Source organism: Rana temporaria, chromosome 12, assembly GCF_905171775.1.
Source record: "Rana temporaria chromosome 12, aRanTem1.1, whole genome shotgun sequence".
In the NCBI taxonomy this organism is placed as follows: Eukaryota; Metazoa; Chordata; class Amphibia; order Anura; family Ranidae; genus Rana; species Rana temporaria.
In genome coordinates, this window is record NC_053500.1 from 123,376,316 (window position 1) to 123,385,073 (window position 8,758).

Sequence of the window (8,758 nt, forward strand, 5' to 3'; positions counted from 1 at the left end):
TTTCGTCATACGTGACGTTATCAAAGGGCAACTACATGTACACTATGTAAGTCGATTTTGTTGTTCAATGGTGCCTCAAATATTAAAACTATGAGAAAGTGTCAGCATTGTGCCTAACAACCAGTCTGATCCAAGTTGCCATATCTGTAGTGTGTATAAGAAAATAAAACCAAGAATGTGATTGGATATTCTCAAGCTACACTTCACTTGATAGCCATTTTATGTTTTAAATAATAAAATTCTTTGATCCTTTGCACAATCATTAGGTGCTATATTTCGACAGGGCAGCATCTTTTCTAGCCCTTCAAATATGGCATTTACACTTGACCAATATACTATACCTCCTTCCTGCATCCCTTGAGAAAGGCTTTGGTCTGTTGCCTTCACATAGTAACTGTGAACAGTGCCAAGAGTGCAAATCTTGCTTCTCACCAAGTAGCAGAGAAGGGGTTACAGAGCCGAGCAGATGTGCAGCATTTGTAAACTATCTGGTTTTGTGCCAGGAAGGCACCGGAGGGGCCAAGAGATCGAAAATTACCACCTGCCGCTGGAACCTCAGTTTATATATTAGAAGATAATAAACAGAGCATCCCTCTTGGAGAATACAGAGCCAGCTGCACAGGAATCAGATATATGGAGTGAGAATTTAGTGTACAAGAGAGAGAAATGGGGATATAAATATGATTGGAGAGATGTATAAAGCCAGGATGAGTCAGAAAGGATCCATGGTTACACTCATTACGGTTCTTGTGAAAGAATAAAAAACAGAAATGGTTCTCCTAAAATCCATCTGAAACTTTTTACTTTAGGCTTTAATAGAGTTGAGTTGGGTAGATCCTCTAAGTTTTGCTGCTGTCAGTGTCCATGTTGGGTGACACTCAAGCCAAAACTGTGATTGGAATTCCCCATTTCCCATCTCTTAAGTGATATATTACCCTTTGTAGAATCCACAAGGGAACCACTGACACTGTCACAAAACCATAGTGGATTCTGCAAACAAGTTTATATGGATTGCCTTCCAAAAAAAGGAAGCCGGATATCCAGTTCTCACCAATAGCGTAAGAATTAGCAGGATGGGAAGTGAGGGTGAATTACCCCAGCAAATGTATCTGCCTGCCCTATATGAACATATTCGCCAGCACACCACGGATCGTATATAACGTCCAAAAGTTTTAATGCAAAGAAAGCATCACAAGAAGTGCAACGTTTCGAGGCCACGCTTGACATCTTCATCAGGTCCTGCGTGGCCTCGAAACGTTGCACTTCTTGTGATGCTTTCTTTGCATTAAAACTTTTGGACGTTATATACGATCCATGGTGTACTGGTGAATATGTTCATGTGGTTGATTGTTCCAATACCCAGCTGGTGATCGCTTCAGCACCCATTTTTGTATTCATGAGCCGTTTCTCCAGGAAGGTGTGCGATTGGAATATTAACTAGGAGCGGGTACCTGTTATTGACAGGTACCCGCTCCCACTTCTGGCTCAGTTCGGGTCCCCCTTCTTCCCCCGCAGCCTTATGGGACGCTTCACAGGTCCCAGAAGACTGCGGCCTATTCACAAAGTGCAGCGTGCTTTGCACATGCCCAGTAGGAAAGCGGTTGTGAAGCCACAAGGCTTGACTGCAATTTTGCCTTTGTCTAGATGGCGGTGCCAGCACCTGATAGCCGATTGAAAAATACTGCTGGCACCACTGGATGCCTGGTCAGGTAAGTGCCCTAATATTAAAAGTCAGCAGCTACAGCATTTGTAGCTGCTGACTTTTTTTTTTTTTTGCCAGGAGCCTGGAGATCCTCTTGAAGGTATGCTATATTCAAGTAAGTATTTGGCCAGAGAGGGATCACTTTGATGCAGTTGGCCAGCTTAAACGTGTATTGCAATACATGTAAACCGAGCATCCCTGCTTTAATGTTAAATTATTATAGAAATATGTAAGTGTGCAAAGTAGTGTGCAGAGGGTCAATTCAGTATTTTTTTTAATAACCCTGACAAGGCCAAAAACTGGACATTACAGGTAAAGACCTTAAAGTAATTGTTAACTCTCATTTTTTTTCCCCTATAAAAATAACAAACATGTTATACTTACCTGCTCTATTGCAGTGGATTTGCACAGAGCAGCCCGGATCCTCCTCTTCTCAGGTCCCTCTTCTGTGCTCCTGGCCCCTCCCTCCTGTTCAGTGCCTCCACAGAAAGCAGCATACTATGGGGGCACCCGTGCCGAGTAACAGCTCCCTGTGACCATTCAGACACGGAGCCCCGACCCCGCCCCCTCAAAGTGCAGAGCAAAGGCACTAAAAAGTTAGTTCACTGTTTTAAATCAAATCCCTTATGCAGTCCATAAACACCATTCCATAACCCTAAACTAAGCAGGTTTTATAAATACAAATGTATGCTATTTTCAAACCTGTAGTAGGCCATTTGTGCAAGAAGTGGAACCTGCTCCAAAACACTGCTCAGGCCCCGTACACACGTCCGAGAAACTCGACGGGCAAAACACATCGTTTTGCTCTTCGAGTTCCTTGTGAAGCCACCGAGGATCTCGCCAAGCCAAGTTTCCCCATTGACTAACAAGAAAATAGAGAACATGTTCTCTATTTGGCTCGACGAGTTCCTCGTCGGTTTCCTCGGCCAAAAGTGTACACACGGCCGGGTTTCTCGGCAGAATACGGCTCCGATCGAGTTTCTGGCTGAATTCTGCCGAGAAACTCGGTCGTGTGTACGGGGCTTCACAGTTTTCAAAGCTTTGTCCTATCTTTTCTTTGGGAAGGACCAGCAATTAGGATGAGTTGCCCCCTAGCATTACAGAAGTGATCGTTGTCCTTCTGCCCAGCCTCGCATGTGCGCAGTTGACTGCAGTGGCTGCGACAAGAGTGAGAGGGTTGAAGCCACTGAGCTCATCCACGGCAACTAAAGAGCATTGTTAATTTTGGCAGCAAATTTAGATTTAGTTTTAGTCTTAAGCCTCGTACACACAATCAGATTTTCGTCGGACAAAGGGTAGGACTTTTGTCCGAAGGGCATTAGCCAGGAACTTGAATTGCATACAAACGGCAAAGAATTGTTGGCCAACAAACACAAAGCTATGTGTTTTTTCAGCTCTGTGTTCTGCCCACATCCTAGTCCTCTGGTCTCCTTGCTGGGCAGAGCACAGCACTCTGCAGGGAGACCAGAGGAGTAAGATGTGGGCAGAGCACAGCACCCAGCAGGGAGACCAGCAGTGGCGGCTGGTGACATTTTAGGATGGGGGGGCGCAAGACCCCGCCCCTCCACATTTGGTCCCTCCCACTTCTCATAAGCCACACCCCCTATAGAATACACCCACTCCGTCCCCTGTATTCCACTTGCTTCCACTCATAGTGTCAGGAGTATACAGCTCAGCATCACAGCACAGAGTATATAGCCCCAGCATCACAAATCATGGTATATAGCGCAGGCTTACAGATTGGCGCAAACAAACTAAAAAATTACACTGTTAGTTATGAAGGACTCTAAATGGGCATGAGATTATCAGAGACTGCGGACATACTGCACGAGATTACCAGAGACTGCGGACATACTGCACGAGATTACCAGAGACTGCGGACATACTGCACGAGATTACCAGAGACTGCGGACATACTGCAAGAGATTACCAGAGACTGCGGACATACTGCACGAGATTATCAGAGACTGCGGACATACTGCACGAGATGACCAGAGACTGCGGACATACTGCACAAGATTATCAGAGACTGCGGACATACTGCACGAGATGATCAGAGACTGTGGACATGCTGCACGAGATGACCAGAGACTGCGGACATACTGCACGAGATGACCAGAGACTGCACACATACTGCACGAAATTATCAGAGACTGTGGACATACTGCACAAGATTACCAGAGACTGAAGACATACTGCATTACTTGTCCTGCGACTTGGGAATTCAACGTTGCATGACAAGTCGTACCCCATATCTGTGCGACTTCAAGTCACAGCGACTTCAAAGTAGTCCCTGCATTACTTTGGTCGCACTTTGATGCAACTTGAGGTCCATAGACCTCCAGAATACACAGGCATTGCTTTAAGTCGCATCAAACTTTCAGACTGTTTTAGCCTGAAAGTCGCAAGATTCTGCCACAATTTTTTGCTGCGATTTTGCAGCGACTTGAAGCAATGCCTGTGTGTTCTGGAGGTCTACGGACCTCAAGTCACATCAAAGTGGGACAAAAGTAATGCAGGGACTACTTCGAAGTCGCTGTGACTTGAAGTTGCACAGATATGAACGGTTCTGATCAGGTCCAACTTATCCTGCAACTTTCCAGTCCGAAGTCGCTATTTCCACCAATTAAATATAAAAACCAATTGAATACGCGGGGGGGGGGGGGGAGTATGGGTTCCCTTCCTGCCGCTATTTCCACCAATTAAATAAATAAAAAAAATAACATTTTAACAAGCCCGGAGGGGAGGGGGGATTGGATAAGGTCCAAAAAGAAATGAATGAATAAGCGGGGGGGGGGGGGGGATGGTTTGGCTATTTCCACCAATTAAATAAAAAAAAAACAATGTTAAATACTTTTTTTTTTAACAAGCCGGGGGATTGGATGGGGTCCAAATAAAAAAATGAATAAGTGGGGGGGGAGGGGGGGTTGGGTGCCGTCACAGCTGCTATTTCCACCAGTTAAATTAAATAAAAACAATGTTAAATACTTTTTTTTTTTTAACAAGCCTGGTTTGGGTGGTGCCGTTGCCGTTAATGCTGCTCTTTCCACCTATTGACAAAAAAACATCTGAATCATCTGAATAAGCGGGGGGGGGGGGGGGGGGGGGGGGTTGGTCGGCCGCTACGGTGGGTATTTTTGCCCAAAGTTTTTTTTTTTTTTTATAGGTCGGGTGCGGGAAGGGGTCCGTTTGCTGGCTCTTGCATACATCAAACACACTTTAATTAGGCAGGGAGGGGGTTCATACCTGTTACTGCAGGCATGCTGGCAGATAGCTTCGAGGCGCACTCAGCTCCTGAGTCCCGACGTCACTTCCGGTTCTTCCTGAGACGTCGGGACTAGCACAGAGACGTGCGGGTGCACACAGAAAGTGTGCACCCAAGCCATAGAAAGACAGTCCATCGCGCCTGAAGCAAGTGGCGCGATGGAGAACGCCACAAAGGCATTTTTTTTTTGCCAATGTAGCGCCTCGTCTGCAATCCCGTGATTGCACAGACGTGGCGCTACCCACACAACACTGTGTCCAGCGCCCGGCGCTCGGACACAGTGCACCTAAGTACCTTTTTTGGAAAAAAATTTCCTTAAAGGGACATGTTTAAATAAACATTTTTTTTTTTTTTTTTTTTTTTTTTAGATTTTTTTTTTTTTTTTACTGATTGGGGGAGGGGGGCGGCGCCCGGGCGCCCTCTATGGACGGGCCGCCACTGGAGACCAGAGGACTTGGATGTGGGCAAAACATAGCACCCAGCAGGGAGACCAGAGGACTAGGATGTGGACAGAAGACAGCACCCAGCAGGGAGACCAGAGGACTAGGATGTGGACAGAACACAGCACCCAGCAGAAAGACCAGAGGACTAGGATGTGGGAAGAACACAGCACCCATCAGGGAGACTAGAGGACTAGGGTGTGGGCAGAACACAACCCCCAGCAGGAAGACCAGAGGACTAGGATGTGGGCAGAACACATCACCCAGCAGGGAGACCAGAGGACTAGGATGTGGGCAGAACACAGCACCCAGCAGGAAGACCAAAAAACTAGGATGTGGGCAGAACACAGCACCCAGCAGAAAGACCAGAGGACTAGGATGTGGGCAGAACACAGCACCCAGCAGGAAGACCAGAGGACTAGGATGTGGGCAGAACACAGCACCCAGCAGAAAAACCAGAGGACTAGGATGTGGGCAGAACACAGCAGCCAGCAGGAAGACCAGAGGACTAGGATGTGGGCAGAACACAGCACCCAGCAGGGAGACCAGAGAACTAGGATGTGGGCAGAACACAGCAGCCAGCAGGAAGACCAGAGGACTAGGATGTGGGCAGAACACAGCACCCAGCAGGAAGACCAGAGGACTAGGATGTGGGCAGAACACAGCACCCAGCAGGGAGACCAGAGGACTAGGATGTGGGCAGAACACAGCAGCCAGCAGATAGACCAGAGGACTAGGATGTGGGCAGAACACAGCAACCCTGTGGGAATTACGATCACTCACGAATCCTCAATAATCATGTATTGACCACGCATCACTTCCTTGCAGTCCCACGCTGACACACTGAGCTGTGTCGGCTCTCTGCCACCCCCTGCAGGCTGGAGGGAGGAGAGCACACACTCTTTTCTCCAGCTATCTTACCACACTCAAGCTGACAGGTGGTAAACCTAAACTCAGGGCTATGGGCACCAGATTCGGGGCTCCGGCCTCAATAGCCACCCCCTAGTGACGCCTATGCTGCTGAAGAGTTCACTGCACAAAAGAAAGATGGTTGTTAACTATGAGTGCTCATTACAATTTACATTGTTTTATAAACCTGTCATTCTGAAACAGATCTGACATTTTTTTATTATTTTTTTATTGGAAAGATGGCCATGTCAAAAGTCTGTCGAGGAATAAGACTTTACTTTTATTTCACTGCCCTGCTTTAAAAGATCACCTTCACTGAAACGGTGTTGTTCCACCTTAAGCGTTTTAAGAATTTCCCTGCCGCCGATAGGAGAGTTAAATTGATTTGAAGCCTATCTTTAAACTACAACTCGTCATCTCTTTAATGGCTGTATTTCATTACCGAACTAAATTCTCATAATGTTCAGCCACACAGCGACGATACTGATTCATGTAATCCCGGACGGTGTCTAAGTAAAGTGGTTCCTTTTAAGTCAGCGGTGTCCTAATCATATCATCTTTGTGGTCTTGTTTACAAGGTGTATTCACTGCGAGCACAGATTTTAGCGGCGCAGCTGCCAGATGTCGTAAATAATTCACAGACCCGGCCACGGACTCCCAAGATGGAACATTACCCACTGAGCACATTAGACTGTGCGTTGTATCCGGCTGTATCAGTGCACATATTGAGCAAGTTGTACTGACAGCACTCTGTTTTACAGTTACTGGCTAGGAGAGTCAACCCAGGGAACGAGACACGAGACCCAGCGATATCGGCGCCACAATACACGATACATAAGATTTACAAGATGGAGAGACTTGAGAGATTCCCACTTCATACAGTGCCTTGAAAAATAATTCATACCCCTTGAAATTTTTCACATTTTGTCATGTTACAACCAAAAACGTAAATGTATTTTATTGGGATTTGGACCAACACAATGATAAATGGTTTTCATTTTTTTTTTTTACAAATAAATGTAGCAGAGTCTTTTTACCTCTTTTGGTCTAATGCAGGGTTTGACAAATTTGCTTGGAATCTAGGAACCAGCTAAAAAAGTTAGGAGCCAGAAAACGCGGCCCGTCCCGACGAGCTCGTGCGCAGAAGCGAACACATACGTGAGTAGCGCCGGCATATGTAAACGGTATTCAAACCACACATGTGAGGTATCGCCGCGATTGTTAGAGCGAGAGCAATAATTCTAGCTCTAGACCTCCTCTGTAACTCAAAACATGCAACCTGTAGAATTTTTTAAACGTCGCCTATGGAGATTTTAAAGGGTAAAAGTTTGTCGGCATTCCACGAGCGGACGCAATTCTGAAGCGTGATATGTTGGGTATCAATTTACTCGGCGTAACATTATCTTTCACAATATAAAAAGAAATTGGGCTAACTTTATTGTTGTCTTATTTTTTTATTAAAAAAAGTGTATTTTTTCACAAAAAAAGTGCGCTTGTAAGGCCACTGCGCAAATACGGCGTGACAGAAAGTATTGCAACGATCGCCATTTTATTCTCTAGGGTGTTAGAATAAAAAATATATATAATGTTTGGGGGTTCTAATTAGAGGGAAGGAGATGGCAGTGAAAAATTACATATTGGTACTACTGTTTTATTGTAATGCCAACGGCCACCACCAGATGGCGCAGGTCAGAGAAGGAAGCTGGGCACATCACAAGGCCGTAAAGCCGTGGCTTTAATTACCGGCCATTGCGGGCCCACCGCGATCGTGTGGCGGGGGAGGTGGGGGCGCACGGGGGCACACTGTGGCACTTCACAAGGCCGCAAAGCCGTGGCCTCAATTACCGGCCGCCACGGGCCCGCCGGCATCGCGGCGGGGGAGGTGGGGGCACACGGGGGCGGGGGCGATGGCCGGTAACTGAGGCCACGGTTTTGCTGCCTTGTAGGCCGCAAAGCGGCGGCCGTAATTACCGGCGGGCGCGGACACCAGGTCACAATTTCTTGTCGCAATTGCGACCTGGCGCCCGGATTTTGTCGAGCCCTGGTCTAATGAGAACCTTCAAGGCCAAAGATAGCTGACATCCTTTAATATGTGGTGGATTGTGAGGCATAGTGGGTGCAAAGATGGTGAAAGTCATTGAGACACTTCTTGGATGTAAAAGAGGTTTTGTTTCTTTTGACAGTCCTTTTTTTTGGGGAAAGAGGGTTAGGGCCAGGACAACCTTAGATAGTTGCAAACTCAATTGACAGACTCCGAGACTTTAATAGGAGAACAGCCGTACAGGGAAAGGCCCCAGCAATCAGGTAAGGGAAAATTCCGCACTCTAAAAATGTCCCTTTGTTGTAAAAAGATATAAAAAATACATGCCACAGCAAAATATAGGACAGGACTGACACGTTTCACACTTTCAACAGTGCTTAATCAGAGCTACCTCATAGCTG